This window comes from Oncorhynchus gorbuscha, linkage group LG03 (genome assembly GCF_021184085.1).
Source record: "Oncorhynchus gorbuscha isolate QuinsamMale2020 ecotype Even-year linkage group LG03, OgorEven_v1.0, whole genome shotgun sequence".
Lineage (NCBI taxonomy): Eukaryota > Metazoa > Chordata > Actinopteri > Salmoniformes > Salmonidae > Oncorhynchus > Oncorhynchus gorbuscha.
Window position 1 is genome coordinate 55,903,324 of NC_060175.1, and position 21,225 is coordinate 55,924,548.

Genomic DNA, 21,225 nt, shown 5'->3' on the forward strand with positions numbered 1-21,225 from the left:
TAACAAAATGTGGAATAAGTCAAAGGGGTATAAATACCTTCTAAATGCACTGTATATGAACATCAGCATACAATCAAAAGTCATTCAATTTATAAAACTACTAACGATAAGATCCCAGTTAGTCGTTTTATAAATTGATTATATTATATATGAAAAAGGGTTGTCATTTCACAAATGTAAGTCATTTCAAGCCTTATTCAAAGAGTTTTGTTTGATAAAATACATCATAAAATATGTAATATCTTCATATTTATGTAATCCTTGTACTGTGGACTTCTGTCCTCAAAAGCTATTTATAACTATTTTTACCAGAAAGGTGAGATTTGAACCTTCTTGGAGTATGCAGCATTACCAGTTATTGATTATGGCCCGCTCATGATCAATAATAACATTTGGGGATTACACAGATAACGTAACTAAATGTAATCTGAAATGTTAAGATCCATAACAATATCTGCAACCTTTTGCCATAACAGGAAAACATGCCACTATTTACAATCAGGTGGAACATGGTGTGCAACCTAAAGACACCCCTTCTGAGATGCAGATCCAACAATACCTGACTTTTGCATAAATCTTACAGACAACTGTACTGGTTTGTTTGCCTTGACATCTGGCCTGCAGTTCTCCTGTATGACTCAGTTCTCTTGTATGAGTCCCTCTAATAAGTTGTCAAAATATGGCAGTTCATCCAACGCACAACTAATCAGGACCCTGTATATTGTCATGATTTGTTTTTAGATACATTCAAGGTGATATTGATGAACCTCAGATGTTCTTAAAACAATATTGTCCTCCTGGAACTTTTCATTTCTGAATAAGTTGCCAAGTAATACCTACAAATTCTACCAGAGTTAAATGACATGCTGAACCCACCAATCATGTGACCTGAAAGGTTATCCCAAGAAAAGGTTGCTACAGCAGCATTAACTTTGTACTCATCTCCACCAACATGTACAGGGAACCCCATCGGTTGCGAGCTCGTCAAGATCATGTAGCATTGGTTTCAAGATTACTTCCCAACCACATTACTTTAAATATCTTTACAAAGGATCACCTTCAGTGCTCAGTTGTCTCTACCAAGTCTGTCCCAAAACATTTCGATTTGCTAGTTAAGCATTACACTTTCAAATAGCTCTTTGTTGACTGTTGCTGGGTGCTATCGTCCTCCATCAGCACTGGCCTGTACCCTACCTGCCCTAAGCGCTCTCCTGGCCCCTTACCATGTCTGAATTTGTCCTGCTAGGTGACCTAAACTGGGACATGCTTAAACCACCTGACCAATGAGACTCCCGAAATCTTTCTCAAATGATCACCAATCCCACAAGGTATGACTCCAAACACCCAGAAAAGGCCACTCTCCTCGATGTTATCCTCACAAATAATCCTGATAGGTATCAGAATGGAGTTTTCTTTCATGACCTTAGTGATCGGAGATCTTTGTGGGCTATACTCGGCCTTGTCTCAGGATGGTAAGTTGGTGGTTGTAGATTTCCCTCTAGTGGTGTGGGGGCTGTGCTTTGGCAAAGTGGGTGGGGTTATATCCTTCCTGTTTGGCCCTGTCCGGGGGTGTCCTCGGATGGGGCCACAGTGTCTCCTGACCCCTCCTGTCTCAGCCTCCAGTATTTATGCTGCAGTAGTTTATGTGTCGGGGGGCTAGGGTCAGTTTGTTTATCTGGAGTACTTCTCCTGTCCTATTCGGTGTCCTGTGTAAATCTAAGTGTGCGTTCTCTAATTCTCTCCTTCTTTCTCTCTCTCGGAGGACCTGAGCCCTAGAACCATGCCCCAGGACTACCTGACATGATGACTCCTTGCTGTCCCCAGTCCACCTGGCCATGCTGCTGCTCCAGTTTCAACTGGCCTGGGCCCTAGGACCATGTCCCAGGACTACCTGACATGAGGACTCCTTGCTGTCCCCAGTCCACCTGGCCATGCTCCTGCTCCAGTTTCAACTGTTCTGCCTTACTATTATTCAACCATGCTGGTCATTTATGAACATTTGAACATCTTGGCCACGTTCTGTTATAATCTCCACCCGGCACAGCCAGAAGAGGACTGGCCACCCCACATATGCTCTCTCTAATTCTCTCTTTCTTTCTCTCTCTCGGAGGACCTGAGCCCTAGGACCGTGCCCCAGGACTACCTGACATGATGGCTCCTTGCTGTCCCCAGTCCACCTGACTGTGCTGCTGCTCCAGTTTCAACTGTTCTGCCTTATTATTATTTGACCATGCTGGTCATTTATGAACATTTGAACATCTTGGTCATTTTCTGTTATAATCTCTACCCGGCACAGCCAGAAGAGGACTGGCCACCCCACATAGCCCGGTTCCTCTCTAGGTTTCTTCCTAGGTTTTGGCCTTTCTAGGGAGTTTTTCCTAGCCACCGTGCTTTTACACCTGCATTGTTTGCTGTTTGGGGTTTTAGGCTGGGTTTCTGTACAGCACTTTGAGATATCAGCTGATGTACGAAGGGCTATATAAATAAATTTGATTTGATTTGATTTGATTTGATCACTGTTTTACAGCATGTGTTCGTAATGGCTGCTCAGTCAAACAACCTATCCTGATTTGTCATAGACACTTGCTAAACTTTAATGAGCAAGCCTTCCTTCATGAACTGGCCTTTGTAAAATATGCTTGGACAAACATGCCCCCATAAAGAAGATGAGAATTAAACAGGTTCGGGCCCTGGTTCGACCGTGATCTTGCAGAGTTACTCCACCTCAAGAATTGCATTTGGCGAAAGGCTCTGCACATGGATACTCAGGCTGACTGGCTATTGTTCAGGCAATTGAGAAATAAGTGCACTCGGGCTATCCGGAAGGCCAAAGTTACTTACTCCAAGGAGAAGTTCTCTTTGTGGGTCTAACCAAGAAGTTCAGGAAAACGGATAAAGACCTGGAGAATAAACTCTCCTCCTCAAAGCTGTCCATGTCCCTTAATGTTGATGATGTGGTCGTAACTGACAAGAAGCACATTGCTGAGCTCTTTAATCATCACTTCATTAAGTCAGGATTCCTATGACAGCCATGCCTCCTTGCCCGTTCGACATTTCCTCAACTCCCACCCCTTCTAATGCGACTTTCCCAGATGCTTCTCCTTCTTTTTCCCCTGCCCCGCTACAAAGATTCTCCCTGCAGGCAGTCACTGAGTCCGAGGTGCTAAAGTAGCTCCTTAAACTTAAACCCCCCAAAAAACATCTAGTGATGTTTTAGACCCTTTCTTATAAAGTTCTTAGGGCTAGGCGCAGATTCTGTGCTGTTAGTGGGACAAATTCTGGTGAAACTGGAGGGCGTGCAATTCAAATAAATAATCATATATATTATGGATATTAAACAGTTAGGTACTTACAAGTGTCTTATATCGGTTGAAATTCTTGTTAATCTAACTGCACTGTCTGATTTACAGTAGCCATTAAAGCGAAATCATGCCATGCAATTGTTTGAGGACGGCACCACACATCAATATACTTTTCCACCGGCACATAAATTCACAAATAGCGATTAAATATGCACATAAATTGTCGTCATCCAAAGGGTCACAGCTATAACATGTAGTGTCGTTTTGTTAGATTAAATCTTCTTTAAATCTTCCATCGAAGTTTAGCGGTAAATCTTCCATCGATTTGAGTAATCCACTCGTTCAACACGCATAAAAAGGAATCCGGAAATCTACCGCTAAACTTCGTTAAAACAGATACCCTAAAATGTAATCAAACTATAATATTTCATACGGAAAGAAGTATGTTCAATAGGAAACTGATATTAGCAGGTGCGTCATGTCTTCATCGCGCGCCCAAACACGAATTTCCAAGACTGTGTCCCTGTACTAAAACTACTCTTTCTCATTCATTTTGGAAGTTACAAGCCTGAAACCTTGAACATTGAGTTCTGACACCTTGTGGAAGCCAAAGCAATTGCATCATGGGAGCTGGAATTCAGAATGCCCCTATACTTTCCATTGTAAGAACACGGGCTCTCAAATGTCCAGTTGGCTTTTCTTTGGATTGTCTCCTACCATATCTATTGTGTTATAGTCTCCTACATTATTTTAATATTTCTACAAACTTCAATGTGTTCTCTTTCCAATGGGAGTAATTATATGCATATCCTGCCTTCAGGGCCTGAATAACAGGCAGTTTACTTTGGGCATGTCAGTCAGGCGGAAATTTTATAGATCGGCAGGTAAGGGTGCTCTCGAGCGGCTAGATGTTCTTTACCATTCAGCCATCAGATTTGCCATCAATGCTCCTTATAGGACACATCACTGCACTCAATACTCCACTGTAAACCAGTCATCTCTGTATTCAAGACCAACTGGTTGATGCTTATTAATAAAACCCTTTTAGGCCTCACTGCCCCTTATCTGAGATATCTACTGCAGCCCTCATCCTCTGTTAAAGGACCTGTTAAAGGACCCCAAAGCACACACATCACTGGGTCCCTTCTCTTTTCGGGTTCACTGCAGCAAGCGACTGGAATGAGCTGCAACAAACACTCAAACTGGACAGTTTTAGCTCAATCTCTTCATTCAAAGACTCAATCATGGACACTCTTACTGACAGTTGTGGCTGCTTTGTTTGATGCATTGTTGGCTCTACCTTCTTGACCTTTGTGCTGTTGACTTTGCCCAATAATGTTTGTGCCATGTTTTTGTACTGCTACCATGTTGTCATGTTTTGCGTCTTTCATCCTATATTTATATTGTATTTATCATTTTAATCCCTGGCCCCCGTCCCCACAGGAGGCCTTTCGCCTTTTGGTAGGCCATCATTGTAAATAAGAATTTGTTCTTAACTGACTTTCCGAGTTAAATAAAGGTTAAAAAATATCATAATAAAAATATGAATAACACACCAGTAAAGCTAAAGGAATATGCTCCACGTTAGACCAATACCTTGCATCCATATTATCTATAGTACAGTAAAAGGCACACAACTTGTGTTTGCTTCTCTTAGAGCCTGAAGGGTTCACCCCTTCAAATTCATCCTTATAAAAATGTCATAAAGCATTTGGATAGGGTTTAAAGACTGGGTGCTCCTTAAAGTAGACCCCCATCACAATAGTCACTTAAAACCTGTTAACCTGTTTCGTCAGTATCAGAGGGTAAAACAAAATGTCTATGCCTCCGACAAACATATTGTCTGAAAGACTCAGATTTGAAAAAAGTTGATTTAGGGTCATTAAGACCACAGGTTATACTGAAATTAGATTAATGTGCATGAATAAATCTTACTTGCTGGACCAACTTCATCAGATTGAAATTCTAGGACACTGGTGTGAATGAGGCATGGTGGTTGATTTAATACAGGAGGTTGATGATTCTGGTTAAAGTTGTTTGTTATTCAGGTGGGGCGGGTATGCCAAGTTGAAAACAACGTACGCACAGATGGCTAAAATCACCCCCTCTTCCACGCATGTGTCTCCACACCATCCACCTTGACCACACTGGCACCTCTACTGGCGAATGCGATCTTCCTGTCTTCATGGTGTACCAGCAGTGTGGTGGCTTACTGGGCCTCGCCCTCGACAAAATAAACAAACACAAAGATGGGGGGGTAAATTAGCTAGAATACATGTTATAAAGTGTGTATATTTGTGTGGGTGAGATGATATGGTGAGGTGATGATCAGTGGTGTGTGTTCCTAAAAACAAAAAAAATCCTATGAGAGAGAGCGAGAGAGGATCAATAACAAGATACCAGAGTCAGAAAGCACATGCTGCTTTTTCCATTTCATCTTACATGAACTTTCAAAGAATACATTTCCAAAGCCACAATCCCTGATAATGTGCAGTATAGGCAATACTTAATGATTGTGATGGATTATTGTAAGTACCAGGTAGATCCTCAGTGCGTGTCTCTCTTGCATCCATGTAGAGTTTTGCTAATTGGGATTTCCCTTCAGCCATAACAAGCACATTTGGAAGAATTTCGGTGAAGCCCTCATTGAAGGACGGCATATTGTAATGATATTCGTCTGCTGTTTGAAGAGAGTCAGACCGAAATGCAGCGTGTAGGTTACTCATGACTTTTAATGAAGAAAATAGCGGTACATGAAATAACTGAAAATACGAAAACAACAAACGAGTGAAACTAATACAGCCTATCTGGTGACTAACACAGAGACAGGTACAATCGCCCACGAAATACAACGCGCACTCAAGCTACCTAAATACGGTTCCCAATCCGAGACAACTAGAATCAACTGACTCCAATTAGGAATCGCCTCAGGCAGCCAAGCCTAACTAGACACACCCCTACTAATACACACTCCCAATTAATACAAACCCCAATACGAAATACAACATATAAACCCATGTCACACCCTGGCCAACCCAAACATATAACAAAAACACAAGATACAATGACCAAGGCATGACAGAACCCCCCCCCCCCCCTAAGGTGCGGACTCCGGGACGCACCTCAAGAGCATAGGGAGGGTCCGGGTGGGCGTCTGTCCATGGTGGCGGTTCTGGCTCGGGACGTGGACCCCACTCCATAAATGTCCTAGTTCCTCCCCTTCGCGTCCTAGGATAATCCACCTTCTCCGCCGACCATGGCCTAATAGTCCTCACCCTGATCCCCACATAACTGAGGGGCAGCTCGGGACCGAGGGGAAGCTCGGGACCGAGGGGCAGCTCGGGACAGAGGGGCAGCTCGGGACAGAGGGGCAGCTCGGGACAGAGGGGCAGCTCGGGACAGAGGGGCAGCTCGGGACAGAGGAGCAGCTCGGGACAGAGGGGCAGCTCGGGACAGAGGGGCATCTCGGGACAGAGGGGCAGCCCGGGACCGAAGCAGCCCAGTACTGAGGGGAAGCCCGGTACTGAGAGGGAGCCCAGTACAGAGAGGAAGCCTAGTACTGAAAGGAAGCTCAGTACTGAGAGGAAGCTCAGGCAGGTAGTAGGCTCCGGTAAATCCTGGCTGGCTGGTGGACCTGGATGATTCAGGTTGTCTGGCCGATCTAGAAGATCTTGGCAGACTGGCACTTCTGGCGGATCCTGGCAGACTGGCACTTCTGGCGGATCCTGGCAGACTGGTGACGCTGGGCCGACTGGCGGCGCTGGGCAGACAGGAGACTCCGGCAGCGCAGGACAGGAGAAAGGCTCTGGCTGAGCTGAACAGGCGGGAGACTCCAACAGTGCAGGAGAGGAGAAAAGCTCTGGCTGCGCTGAACAGGCGAGGCGCACTGGACGCGCTGGGCCGACTGGTAGCACTGGTGGCGCTGGACAGACAGGAGACTCCGGCAGCGCAGGAGAGGAGAAAAGCTCTGGCTGCGCTGAACAGGCGAGGCGCACTGGACGCGCTGGGCCGACTGGGAGCACTGGCGGCGCTGGGCAGACAGGAGACTCCGGCAGCGCAGGAGAGGAGAAAGGCTCTGGCTGCGCTGAACAGGCGAGGCGCACTGGAGGCCTGGTGCGTGATGCTGGAACTGGTGGTACTGGCGCGAGGACACGCACAGGAAGCCTGGTGCGGGGAGCTGCTACCGGAGGACTGGTGAGTGGAGGTGGCACAGGATGGGCTAGACCGTGAAGACGTACTGGAGATCTTGAGAGCAGTGTAGGCACAGGACGTGCAAGGCTAGGGATGTGCACAGGAGGCCTGGTGCGTGAGGCTGGCACCAACTTCACCAGCTGACTAACACGCACCTCAGGTTGAGTATAGAGCGCTAACTCAGGTGCTATTAAATCCCAGACACGATCCGTCGGACGAATATTATATCTATAGCACCAAGCTAGCAACTCCCTCATTACTCTCCACTCCACTTTCCCCATTAACTCCTTCACAGTCTCTGCTTCGCTCACCTCTAACACTGGCTCTGGTTCAGGTCTCCTCCTTGGCTCCTCACGATGAACAAGGAGAGTTGGCTCAGGTTTATCTCCTGACTCAGCCATACTCTCCCTAAGCCCCCCCCAATAAATTTTTGGGGGTGACTTTCCGGTTTCCAACCACGTCGCCGTGCTGCCTCCTCATACTTGCGCTTTCCCCTGTTACCTTCGGTTCTCGCTCTGTATAACCGTGCTTTCCTTTTTGATTCCATATGTGTATAGCCCTCTTCGCATTGCTGTAGGGAATCCCAGGCAGGCTCCTGCACTCGCTCTGGGTCGGCCGCCCACCTGTCGATTTCTTCCCACGTCGTATAATCCCTGCTTCTGCCGTCCATAGCGTCCTCCTTTAGATCCTGCCAGTTCACACGCTGCTCGGTCTGTGAATGGTGGTGGGTGATTCTGTAATGATATTTGTCTGCTGTTTGAAGAGAGTCAGACCGAAATGCAGCGTGTAGGTTACTCATGACTTTTAATGAAGAAAATAGCGGTACATGAAATAACTGAAAATACGAAAACAACAAACGAGTGAAACTAATACAGCCTATCTGGTGACTAACACAGAGACAGGTACAATCGCCCACGAAATACAACGCGCACTCAAGCTACCTAAATACGGTTCCCAATCCGAGACAACTAGAATCAGCTGACTCCAATTAGGAATCGCCTCAGGCAGCCAAGCCTAACTAGACACACCCCTACTAATACACACTCCCAATTAATACAAACCCCAATACAAAATACAACATATAAACCCATGTCACACCCTGGCCAACCCAAACATATAACAAAAACACAAGATACAATAACCAAGGCGTGACACATATGTTGTCTACTGTGGAGTGGATGCGATCCACCTCCTTATACAACTATAGAAAGAGAGCGAGCCAGAGAGACAGACCGAGAGAGACCATAATACAACTTTAGAAATCATATTGATTCTTCACTAATGCCTGAAATTAATGACATGTTTTAAGCTGAAATGTTGAGTTCTCAAAGTATTGCCCAACCAAACTAAAGCTTTTTGAACAAAAATAAGTACCCCCAACGATTGTCTTAAGTATTCCAACAGATTGCAGCTTTGAAGGGTTAATCTACAAAATTGTTTTAATCTTACACCAGAGGATTTCCTGCAGAAGGGGTATTTCTTTGCTGTGTCCTCCACAGTCATTCCTTTTGCCTTTGGCTTCAGCTCACAGAAGGATGGCCTGACATTCTCCTGTAGAGTTCTCTGATACAGAGCAGAATTCATGGTTCCTTCTATTGAGTAAAGTCGTCCAGGTCCAGAGGCAGCAAAGCATCCCCAAACCATCACACTACTACCACCATGCTTAATCGTTGGTATAAGGTTCTTACTGTGATTTGCCATGTTTGGTTTTCGCCAGACATAATAGGACCCATGTCATCCAAAAAGTAATACTTTTGACTCATCTGTCCATCTTGGTCATCCAGGTGCATTTGGCAAATTTGAGGCAACTTTTTGGGTCCTATTGTGTCTGGTGAGAAACAAACACTGCATTCCACAGTAAGAACCTCATACCAATACCTCAAACATCTTGGAAAATTCCAGAAAAATTATGTCATGGCTTTAAAAGCTTCGGATAGGCTAATTAACATATTGGAGGTGTACCTGTGGATGTATTTCAAGGCCTACCTTCAAACTCAGTGCCTCTTTGCTCGACATCAAAATAAAATCAGCCAAGACTTCAAAAAAGGAATTGTAGACCTCTACAAGTCTGGTTCATCATTGGGAGCAATTTACAAATGCCTGAAGGTACCACAGTCATCTGTACAAACAATAGTACACAAGTATAAACACCATGGGACCACACAGCCGTCATACTGCTCAGGAAGGAGACGCATTCTGTCTCCTAGAGATGAACGTACTTTGGTGCGAAAAGTGCAAATTAATCCCAGAACAACAGCAAAGGACCTTATGAAGATGCTGGAGGAAACAGATACAAAAGTATCTATATCCACAGCAAAATTAGTCGTATATCAACATAACCTGAAAGGCCACTCAGCAAGGAAGAAGCCACTGCTCCAAAGCTGCCATAAAGAGCAAGACTATGGTTTGCAACTGCACATGGGGACAAAGAGCAAACTTTTTGGAGAAATGTCCTCTGGTCTGATTAAACAAAAATTGAACGGTTTTGTCATTATGGCCATTGTTATGTTTGGAGGAAAAAGGGGGAGGCTTGCAAGGCAAAGAACACCATCCCAACCTTGAAGCATAGGGGTGGCAGCATCATGTTGTGGGAGTGTTTTGCTGCAGGAGGGACTGGTTCACTTCACAAAATAGATGGCATCATGTGGAAGGAAAATTATGTGGATATATTGAAGCAACATCAAGACATCAGTCAGGAAGTTAAAGCTTGGTCGCAAATGAGTCTTTGAAATGACCAAGCATTCTTCCAAAGTTGTGGCAAAATGGCTTAAGGACAACAAAGTCAAGGTAATGGAGTGGCCATCACAAAGCACTGACCTCAAGCCTATAGAAAATGTGTGGGCAGAACTGAAAAAGTGTCTGCAAGCAAGGAGGCCAACAAACCTGACTCAGTTTCACCAGCTCTGTCAGGAGGAATGGGATAAAATCCACCCAACTTATTGTGGAAATCTTGTGAAAGGCTACCAGAAAAGTTTGACCCAAGTTAAACAATTGAAAGGCAATGCAACCAAATACTAATTGAGTGCATGTAAACTTCTGAACCACTGGGAATGTGATGAAAGAAATAAACCACTCCTTTCATTCAGACATTTCACATTCTTAAAATAAAGTGGTGAGCCTACCTGACCTAAAACAGGGAATTTTTCACAGAATTGTATTAGATGTCAGGAATTGTGACAAAAAATGGTGAGTTTAAATGTAATTGGCTAAGGTGTATGTAAATTTACGACTTCAACTGTATGAACTCATCAAAAAAAATAAACGTCCTCTCACTCAACTCCTTTATTTTCAGCAAACTTAACGTGTCTCAAAAATTGTATCAACATAAAGGTTCAGCATGGCACTATGGCACTGGCCCTCACTCTCCGATCCAACAGATCCCAGACGTGCTCAATGGGATTGAGATCCGGGCTCTTCGCTGGCCATGGCAGAATACTGACATTCCGGTTAAGCAGGTAATCACACAGAACGAGCAGTATGGCTGTTGGCATTGTCATGCTGGAGGGTCATGTCAGGATGAACATGCAGGAAGGGTACCACATGAGGGAGGAGGATGTCTTCCCTGTTTCGCAGTGTAACAAGCTCAGTCTAATGATGCTTTGACACATCGCCCCAGACCATGAAAGACTGTGTACCTCCAAACCAATCCTGCTCCAGAGTACAGGCCTTGGTGTAACGCTCATTCCGTCGATGATAAACGCAAATCTGACCATCACCCCTAGTGAGACAAAACCGCGACTCGTCAGTGAAGAGCACTGTTTGCCAGTCCTGTCTGGTCCAGCGACGGTGGTTTTGTGTCCATATGCAACATTGTTGCCAGTGATGTCTGGTGAGGACCTGCCTTACAGCAGGCCTACAAGCTCTCAGTCCAGCCTCTCTCAGCCTATTGCGGACAGTCTGAGCACTGATGGAGGGATTGTGTTCCTGGTGTAACTCAGGCAGTTGTTGTTGCCATCCTGTACCTGTCCAGCAGGTGTGATGTTTGGCTGTACCGATCCTGTACCGTTGTTACACGTAGTCTGCCACTGCGTGGACAATCAGCTGTCTGCCCTGTCTCCCTGTAGTGATGTCTTAGGCATCTCACAGTACGGACATTGCAATTTATTGCCCTGGCCACATCTGCAGTCCTCATGCCTCCTTGCAGCATGCTTAAGGCACATTCACACAGATGAGCAGGGACCCTGGGTATCTTTCTTTTGGTGTTTTTCAGAGTCAGTATAAAGGGCTCTTTAGTGTCCTAGGTTTTCATAACTGTGACCTTAATTGCCTACCGTCTGTATGCTGCTAGTGTCTTAACGGCCTTTCCACAGGTGCATGTTCATTATTTGTTCATTGAACAAGCATGGGAAAAAGTTTTTAAACCCTTTACAGTGAAGATCTGTGAAGTTATTTGGATTTTTATTAATTATATTTGAAAGACAGGGTCCTGAAAAAGGGACGTTTCTTTCTTTGCTGAGTTTACTACCGTTCAAAAGTTTGTGGTCACTTAGAAATGTCCTTTTTTTTAAAGGAAAGCACATTTTTTGGCAATTAAAATAACATCAAATTGATCAGAAATACAGTGTAGACATTGTTGTAAATTACTATTTTAGCTGGAAATGGCTGATTTTTAAATTGATACTGTAGGTGTACAGAGGCCAATTATCAGCAACCATCACTCCTGTATTTATGATTTTAAAAGGATAGTTGATCATTAGACAAACATTTTGTAGTTATGTTAGCACAGCTGAAAACAGTTGTTCTGTTTAATAAACAATAAAACTGTCACGCCTTGGTCATTGTATTTTGTGTTTTTGTTATATGTTTGGGTAGGCCAGGGTGTGACATGGGTTTAATTGTTGTTTTTCATATTGGGGTTTGTAGTATTTGGGATCTCGGATGATTAGGGGTGTGTCGAGTTAGGCTTGGCTGCCTGAGGCGATTCTCAATCAGAGTCAGGTGATACTCATTGTCTCGGATTGGGAACCGTATTTAGGTAGCCTGAGTTTCACTTTGTATTTTGTGGGTGATTGTTCCTGTCTCTGTGTAGTGTTCACCAGAACACTAGTGTAATAGGTTTCTTGTTCCGTTTGTTGTTTTTGTATTTATCAGTTATTTCATGTACCGCGATTACTTCATTAAAGTCATGAGTAACCAACACGCTGCATTTCGGTCCGACTCTCTTCCTTCAACAGACGAACGTCGTTACAAAAACTGGCATTCTTTTGACTAGTTGAGTATCTGAAGCATCAGCATTTGTGGGTTCGATTACAGAATCAAAATGGCCAGAAACAAAGGACTTGCTTCTGAAACTCATCAGTCTATTCTTGTTCTGAAAAAATGAAGGCTATTCCATGTGAGAAATTGCCAAGAAACAACACTGTGTACTACTCCCTTCACAGAACAGCGCAAACTGACTAACCAGAACAGAAGGAGGAGTGGGAGGCCCCAGTGCACATCTAAGCAGGAGGACAAGTACATTAGAGTGTCTAGTTTGAGAAACAGATGCGTCAAGTTCACAACTTCATTAAATAGTACCCGCAAAACACCAGTCTCAATGTCAACAGTGAAGAGGCAACTCCGGGATGCTGGCCTTCTAGGCAGAGTTCCTCTGTCCATTGCCTGTGTTCTTTTGCCCATCTTAATCTTTTATTTTTATTGGCCAGTCTGAGATAAGGCTTTTTCTTTGCAACTCGGCCTAGAAGGCCAGTATAGAGGGTGCAGCAAGTCAGCACGTCCGGAGTAAATATCAGTTGGCTTTTCATAGCCGAGCATTCAGAGGTTGAGAGCAGTAGAGAGGGTCGAAAACAGTAGGTCCTAGACAAGATAGCACGTTCGGTGAACAGGTCAAGGTTCCATAGCCGCTAGCTGAACAGTTGAAACTGGAGCAGCAGCAAGACAAGGTAACACGTCTGGTGAGCAGGTCAGGGTTCCATAGTCACAGGAAAAACAGCAGAGACTGGATCAGCGGCACAACCAGATGGACCGGGAATGGAGACAGCCAGGAATTATCAGGCCAAGTAGTCCTGAGGCATGGTGCTAAGGCTCAGGTCCTTTGGGAGGGGAGAGAGCTGGGAGAATTAGAGGGGAGCATACTTAAGTTCACACAGGACATCAGATAAGACGGGATAACTTTACCAGATAGGAGAGACTGACCATATCCCCCTGGTACATAGAAAATTGCAGAATACTGTAGATTCTGCGATGTATGCTTCTCCGTCAGATTCGTCCGTTTTATGATAATCTCCAAAGAGAGACCAATCAGTTTCCAGCTGAGGGGAAATGTATGGAAAATTTAAAATACTGTTCTAATTGGAAACCTCAAAAAGACAAATGATTTGATGGTGAATGTAATCTCATAAGGATCAAACCTGAGATCTTTATAAAATAGAAAACATCGCCAACCACAGGATAGAAACGGTCGGCAACAATATTTTGACACATTGAACGAATAAAACCAAACCTAACATTGGAAGAAACGGAAGCATTTTAATAACACCCTGAAAGAGATTGAAGATTTGATTGATGGAAAGCCAGTTCTGGGAGAAATGAAATGGTCTAAATGGTAAACAGAGTAACAACCTAACCATTTAAAATGGCAACATTTGGAAAGATAATATTGAATAATAATTACATTAGAAGACTTTACTTAAACAAGACAAACTCAGCTCCATAGAACCCACATATAAAAACAACCAGAACCCAATTGACTACCAAATTACACAGGCTGAACTTTAAAATGAAATACAAAGTCTTAAACCTGGAAAGGCATGTGGCCCTGACAGCATCAGGAATTAAATGCTTAAACAGTAATCCTGAGCTGCAGGATACCTTATTAAAATGATTCAACCTGGTGTTAGAGAGTGGCTTGCTTACCTGATATTTAGAACCAGGGGCTCATAACCCCCATATATAAAAAAGTTGACAAACTGGACTCCAATAATAATGTCTACAAGGGGAAACTGTTCTGCTGTATTCTCAATGACTAAATACAGACCTTCCTCACACAACATAACGCTCACAGCAAAAACAAATTGGCTTTCTACCCAAACACAGAACGAAAGACCACATACACATATTACACACACCAATGAACCAGCATGTTCATCAGAAAAGCCTGCAAAGCATTTTACTCCATTAAAAAGAAAATGATCAAATAAAATGTGGAAGTGAGGTTTGGGGTCCAACCTTTAACTATTATTACAAGCATTGAGAGAAATCAAATGGAAAATCGAAATACAGAATATGCTATGTTATATCCAAAATAAATTACCAAATAATAAATGCGGAGCGGAACTTGGAAAATTCCCTTTAATTGTAAATAAATGGACAAACATTTTTGCACCATTTCAAATTAAGCCCCAAAACATCCTTACAATTCAAAGCAGTGGAACCCAAGAACTGAACCCTGTTAGTTAGGAACACTAAACAACCTTATTATCCAAACATACGGAAATCAATCAAATTGTTACAGAATTGAAAACCTCCTATTTGACAAATTGGGAAAATGAAACAAAAACGCAGAATAAACTAAATTGCTATTTGACCCTCAAAAGTGAATATCTCTACCAGACAGATTCAAACCAAATATAGGCTCAGCCACCACCAATTAACTATAGAAAAGGGAGACAAAAAAAAGACATGGATACCGAAAGAGTGTATGTGGTCGCTGCACAGCAGGGGAAGTAGAGACAAATGCACCTTTTCCTCTGATGCGAGAAATAATACAACATTGATAAAAATTCAAGAAAATATCTCAATCAATTCCCTACTTCTGTGCATTTACTAATGACAAAGCTGGGAATTATACTGGGTAAGTGAGAAACCGCAGATATTACTGCCAGTATACTGTATGATTGCCATAGCTTAACATTCCATTACCATCAAGTCTCTGAAGTATTTACATTGTAAAATATCTTACAGTGGCTTGTGAAATTATTCACTCCCCTGGCATTTTGCAATATTTTATTGCCTTAAACCCTGGAATTAAAATAGATTAATGGGGGGGTTTGTATAATTTGATTTACACAACATGCCTACCACTTTGAAGATGTAAAGTATTTTTTCTATTGGCAAAACTGCTCCAGCTCCTTCAAGTTGGATTGGTTCCGTCTGGTGTACAGCAATCTTTAGGTCATACCACAGATTCTCATTTGGATTGAGGTCTTGGCTTTGACTAGGCCATTCCAAGACCTTAAAATGTTTCACTCGAGTGTTGCTTTAGCGGTATGCTTAGGGTCATTGTCTTTCTGGAAGCTGAACCTCTGTCCCAGTCTCAAATCTCTGGAAGACTGAAACAGGTTTCCCTCAAGAATTTCCCTGTATTTAGCACCATCCATCATTCTTCAACGTTTCAGCTGTTTCAGGGTTATCTTTGGTCTCTTTTTTGCCTCTCTGATTAATACCCTCCTTGCCTGGTCCGTGAGTTTTGGTGGGCAGCCTTATGTTGGCAGGTTTGTTATGGTGCCATATTCTTTCCATTTTTTTTTTAAATATAATGCTCCATGGGATGTTCAACATTTCAGATATTTTTTATAACCCAACCCTGATCTGTACTTCTCCACAACTTTGTCCCACACCTGTTTGTAGAGCTATTTGGTCTTCAAAGTGCCACTTGCTTGGTGGTGTACCTTGTTTAGTGGTGTTGCAGACTCTGGGGCCTTTCAGAACAGGTGTATATATACTGAGATCATGTGACAGATCATGTGACACTTAGATTGCACACAGGTGGACTAATTATGTGACTTCTGAAGGTAATCGTTTGCACCTGATCTTATTTAGGGGCTTCATAGCAAAGGGTGTGAATACATATGCACTGACCACTTTTCTGTCATTTTTTATTTGACATTTCTTGAATTGCACCACATTTGGTCTATTTTGTGTATGTCCATTACATGACATCTATTTAAATTACAGGTTGTAATGCAACAAAATAGGAAAAACACCAAGGGGGATGAATAATTTTGCAAGGCATTGTACAAGTCATAGACAGAGTAACCATCATCCATGTACATTTTGTTGTTTATTTATTAGTCATTCTTTCAAAATAATGCTTTTTATAACCTTATTTGTATTTATTTAAACGTATCGACCAAAGAATACACAATACAACAGCAGTATGTACCGTTATTATTAATATTGAAACGAACGGTATTTCATTATCCTCATTACATTGTACTTTATTTACTGAAATGCTGTATCACTATACTGCTTTGGCAATATCTACCATTTGTATTTCATGCCAATAAAGCAATCTGCATTTGAATTTGAGAGAGCGAGAGAGAGGTTTCACACCAAATATTAGAGTGATAATATTTCTCCAAACAAATGCCTAGGCTTTGTGAGGCGGGGCTATCCTTTTGTTTACTTTGGATTATGGATTGCCCCTTGGAGAGTAATCAGTCTGATAGAATTAAACTTACTGATGACTGCTGCTCTATTCCCCGATTGGTGTTTGTTGTTTCCTCAGGTTGCTTAGACTTCTTCCCATGGCCAAACATTGCTTTGGTCCTTTTCAATCAGGCAAGGCCCCTTTTTTCTACACATCCTGTCTGAATGACGTGCCCAAAGTAAACTGCATGTTACTCATGCCCTGAAGCCAGGATATGCATATAATTGGTACCAAAAGAAAACACTTTGAAGGTTGTAGAAATGTTAAAATAATATATAACACAATAGATATGGTAGGAGAAAATCCAAAGGAAAACCAACCAGAATTTTCTTTTGAGAGACCATGCCCTTCCAATGGCCAGTATAAGGGCATTGTAAAATTCTAATTACCAAATTCTATCCGTGTTTGTGCGAAGAATAAGAATACAAGACGCACCTGCTAAAATCAGTTTCCTATTGAACATACTTCTTTCCGTAAGAAATACTATAGTTTGATTACATTTTAGGGTATCTGAGGAATAAATATACATGCATTTTGACTTGTTGAAACAAAGTTTAGGGGTAGATATTTGGACTCATTTCTTTGCATGTAGAACGAGTGGATTGCTCAAATCAATGGCACCAACTAAACAGACTTTTTGGGATATAAAGAAGGATTTTATCTAACAAAATGACACTACATGTTATAGTTGGGACCCTTTGGATGACAAATCAGAGGAAGATTCTCAAAAAGTAAGTGAATATTTAATCGCTATTTGTGAATTTATGAAACCTGTGCCAGTGGAAAATATTTTGTTGTGGGGTGCCATCCTCAAACAATCGCATGGCATGCTTTCGCTGTAATAGCGACTGTAAATCAGACAGTGCAGTTAGATTAACAAGAATGTAAGCTTTCAACCGATATAAGACACTTGTAAGTACCTAAATGTTTAATATTCATAATTTTTATGATTATTTATTTGATTTGTACGCCCTCCAGTTTCACTGGAAGTTGTCCCACTGGCGGGATGCCTAGGCTTAAGAAGTTCATGGCCGTGGACAAGTGGTGCAGGTTCTGCCTTGAACCTGCATTTCAAGGACATGTGCCAGGGTTTCTAATCGGATCAAAGAGACAATTGTGCAAAAGCATTAGCAACCCAAAATATTTGTTTTTCAAGTTGTTTGTATGTAACAGCTAAAAAATAAAAGTGATTGATTTAATAAAAACAATTACAGATTATGGCATTTACCCATGTGACAATCTACGTAATATAATAAAAAAAAATAGTTTCAAATCCATCAGTGTTTGTCAGACTAAGCAACATCCCGAAAATCGATCTTCTCACGATGAAGTCTTCATCGTCCGAACAGTTTGGCCTACAAACTAATATGACCACTTTATGGAAAGATGAGACTCACAACCACAGTTGTCACAAGACTCGTCTGAAGTTAACCCATACAAATGAATGGAAGTATGACGGTAGTTTTGTGGCAACAAAAATAAGGGGTTAAATATCTGTCCAAAATAACAAAACTATTTTCTTGAGCTTTATTACATCTATATGTATATATAGACAGACAGATTAAAAGTACATTAACATTGTAATACTTCTGACAGCCATCTTTCTAACTCAGCTCATAACTTTTGTACTTATACATTCACTATACATTCAAGACGGTCATAAGCTTTTTCGCCATCAATAGCCAATATTGATAAATTTATATATAGTTTTTTAGTATATTGTATTAAACTGAAACATATTTTATTTGTTTAAGTGTCTATTCTTAAACAACCCCTGTTTGATATGTATCAAGTCTGGTAAAGACTTTTGGTATAATATTGCTTAACAGATTTGTTATTATTTTATTGTCACAATTTATTAAACTTATGGGTCTGTAATCAGCAGGGGACTCTCCAGATTTTCCTGGTTTTAATATAACTGAAATAACTGTTTGATACATGGAACTAGTAAGTAATGAATTAAATGACGTGTGTTGTCATTTGTGTCCCAAAATGTTAAATTGAATTCTATGGGAAAGCCGTCCTTTCCTGCTGCTTTTCTCCATTTTGGGGCGGTAGGTAGCGTAGTGGTTAGAGCGTTGGGGCAGTAACCGAAAGGTTGCTAGATCGAATCCCCAAGCTGATAAAGTACAAATCTGTTGTTCTGCCCCTCAACAAGGCCTGCTGTTCCTAGGCTGTCTTTGTAAATAAGAATTTGTTCTTAGCCAACTTGCCAAGATAAATATATAAAATATTTTAATTTTAATGTCTAATATTTATTTGTGGTTATTTATGATTATTTTTTTGTCTGCTGATAATTGCTTCATGGTTGTTGAAGTCAAAGAAGGCTGTAGAATCTGTCCAACTGTTGTATAATTCTGATTTATATCGATTTTCATAGAAGCTTTTGAAATTGTCATAAATCACATTGTTGTTTCTTAACACATTTGTATCTTTATCTTTTAAAAATATAACTGGTTTGGCATGTATTAGTTTTGTGAGAGCTGGGAGATGTTTGGCAGGTTTATTTTGCCATTAGGTAGTATACTTTATTTGAGTTTAAGCTGTAGTTGTTGGCTCTATTCAAAAGTAAAAGATCATATTCCTGCTTAAGTCCAGAAATTGTATTTTCTTTTTTACCTTCGAAAGATTTTTAATTAGCCAACTGCACGATCAAGACACCTGCCACAATCACAAGTACTGTTGCATAAGCCTACAGATCTTCCCCGAATTGTCCGGCTCTTGGAACCGATTGTTTACTGACATGCTCTTCTTTGTGCATTGCTTAGCAATGTGTCCCACCCCTTTTCACTTAAAGCAAATTGTCTGACCGGTTTGTATCATTACCATTCTTCAGAGCAAGACCTTGGACTGCATTTATTAGCTACCCAATGACATTACAATGCTCGGCCACCACTTTAAGAACATCTTCCAAAGAGACAGCTGGCTTCAAGGTCAGAACACCGAGAATCCCTCCCTCTCTTGTCACACAGCACTTTCCTGCTATTGACAACTAGTGTTACAGGGCTGGTCCTCCAGTGAGCAGGTGATGGCTTCCTCACGTACATCAAACTAACTTCCGCAGCTCTCTCTTGAGGGCAGGATCTATGATGCCCTCAAGGAACTGGTTTATGACATTTTTATCAATTTTATCCTCGGAAACGAAGTCTTGTTCTTGTTTCAGTACAAAGCTAAGCATCTGCGAGAGTCCATGTGAGAAATCACCAAAATCCCATCAAACTCCCTCGCTCTGATGCAGGCCATAGAAGGTGTGTAACAGCTGAGATGCGCTACACTTCTCTATATTAGCCCCCTTAGATAAAAGAACAGGTCACTGGGCTGGCGTGACTCCCCACCCATGCGTAACCGCACTTCCTTTAAGGCTGACCCCTCAAGAGACAGTATGGAATCTACCTTTTCATCAGTAATCTGATCTCTGGCTCAAATTACACATACAACCTCCTCAATGAACTCGTCAACTGACCAACCATATTTAAAGACGCTCTAGGTACATACGCATATGGCCTTGTTGACCATTACCCAGAGCGTCAATAGTTGCCATTGCTTCATCATGTTTCCTATATAGCTCTGCAATCTGTGGCTGTAAGTCAACTACAGGGTTACCCTCACCACCAGGGGGGGGTGTTACCATAACCTGCTGGCTCTGACATAATCTACAGTATGTACTCAAACTCAGTTTAAGGATATACTGTAGAGTAGAAACATTCTATAAAAGTTGCTGGATGGATGGAGATGATGGAATATAGTCCGCTGTGTTGGTCTGTGATGATCCACGGCGCTCACTGGATCCCGGCAGTCTGGTTATTGAACCTCCACAGCAACCCCAGGCAGGCCTCGCTGTCCGTTCTCAAAACCCCTGGAACAATCTGTCGTCAGATCTCTCTGGCCCTGCAGCACTCTTCACCACTACCATAATTATACACTTCACTACCCTAACAACTCTATCAGAACCCAACTCCCGGTACCAAAAGGTTGGCGACATTGGTTAAAAGTTGGTGAGTGTTGGTGAAAGTAAACTAATTTGGGGTTGTTTATTCTGTCAAAACTTCCATTTTAAATAGGATAATGTAAGAGGGAAATCATCGCAAGGTGAAGTCATCATGAAGTAAGAATCTGTCTAAATCACAATCAAGTGAAATAATTCTGTTAGTAAAGTGCGTAAAAATAACCTGCAAAGTTAAATGCAGAGATGGTAGTGGCTCTGCTTTAATAACACTGTCCACATGATATCTTAACCCCACATGGAACAGCAGTTACAGACATGTTCGATTGGGTTCAAGTCCGGGCTCTGGCTGGGCCACTCAAGGATATTCATAGACTTGTCCCATAGCCACTCCTACATTGTCTTGGCTGTGTGCTTAG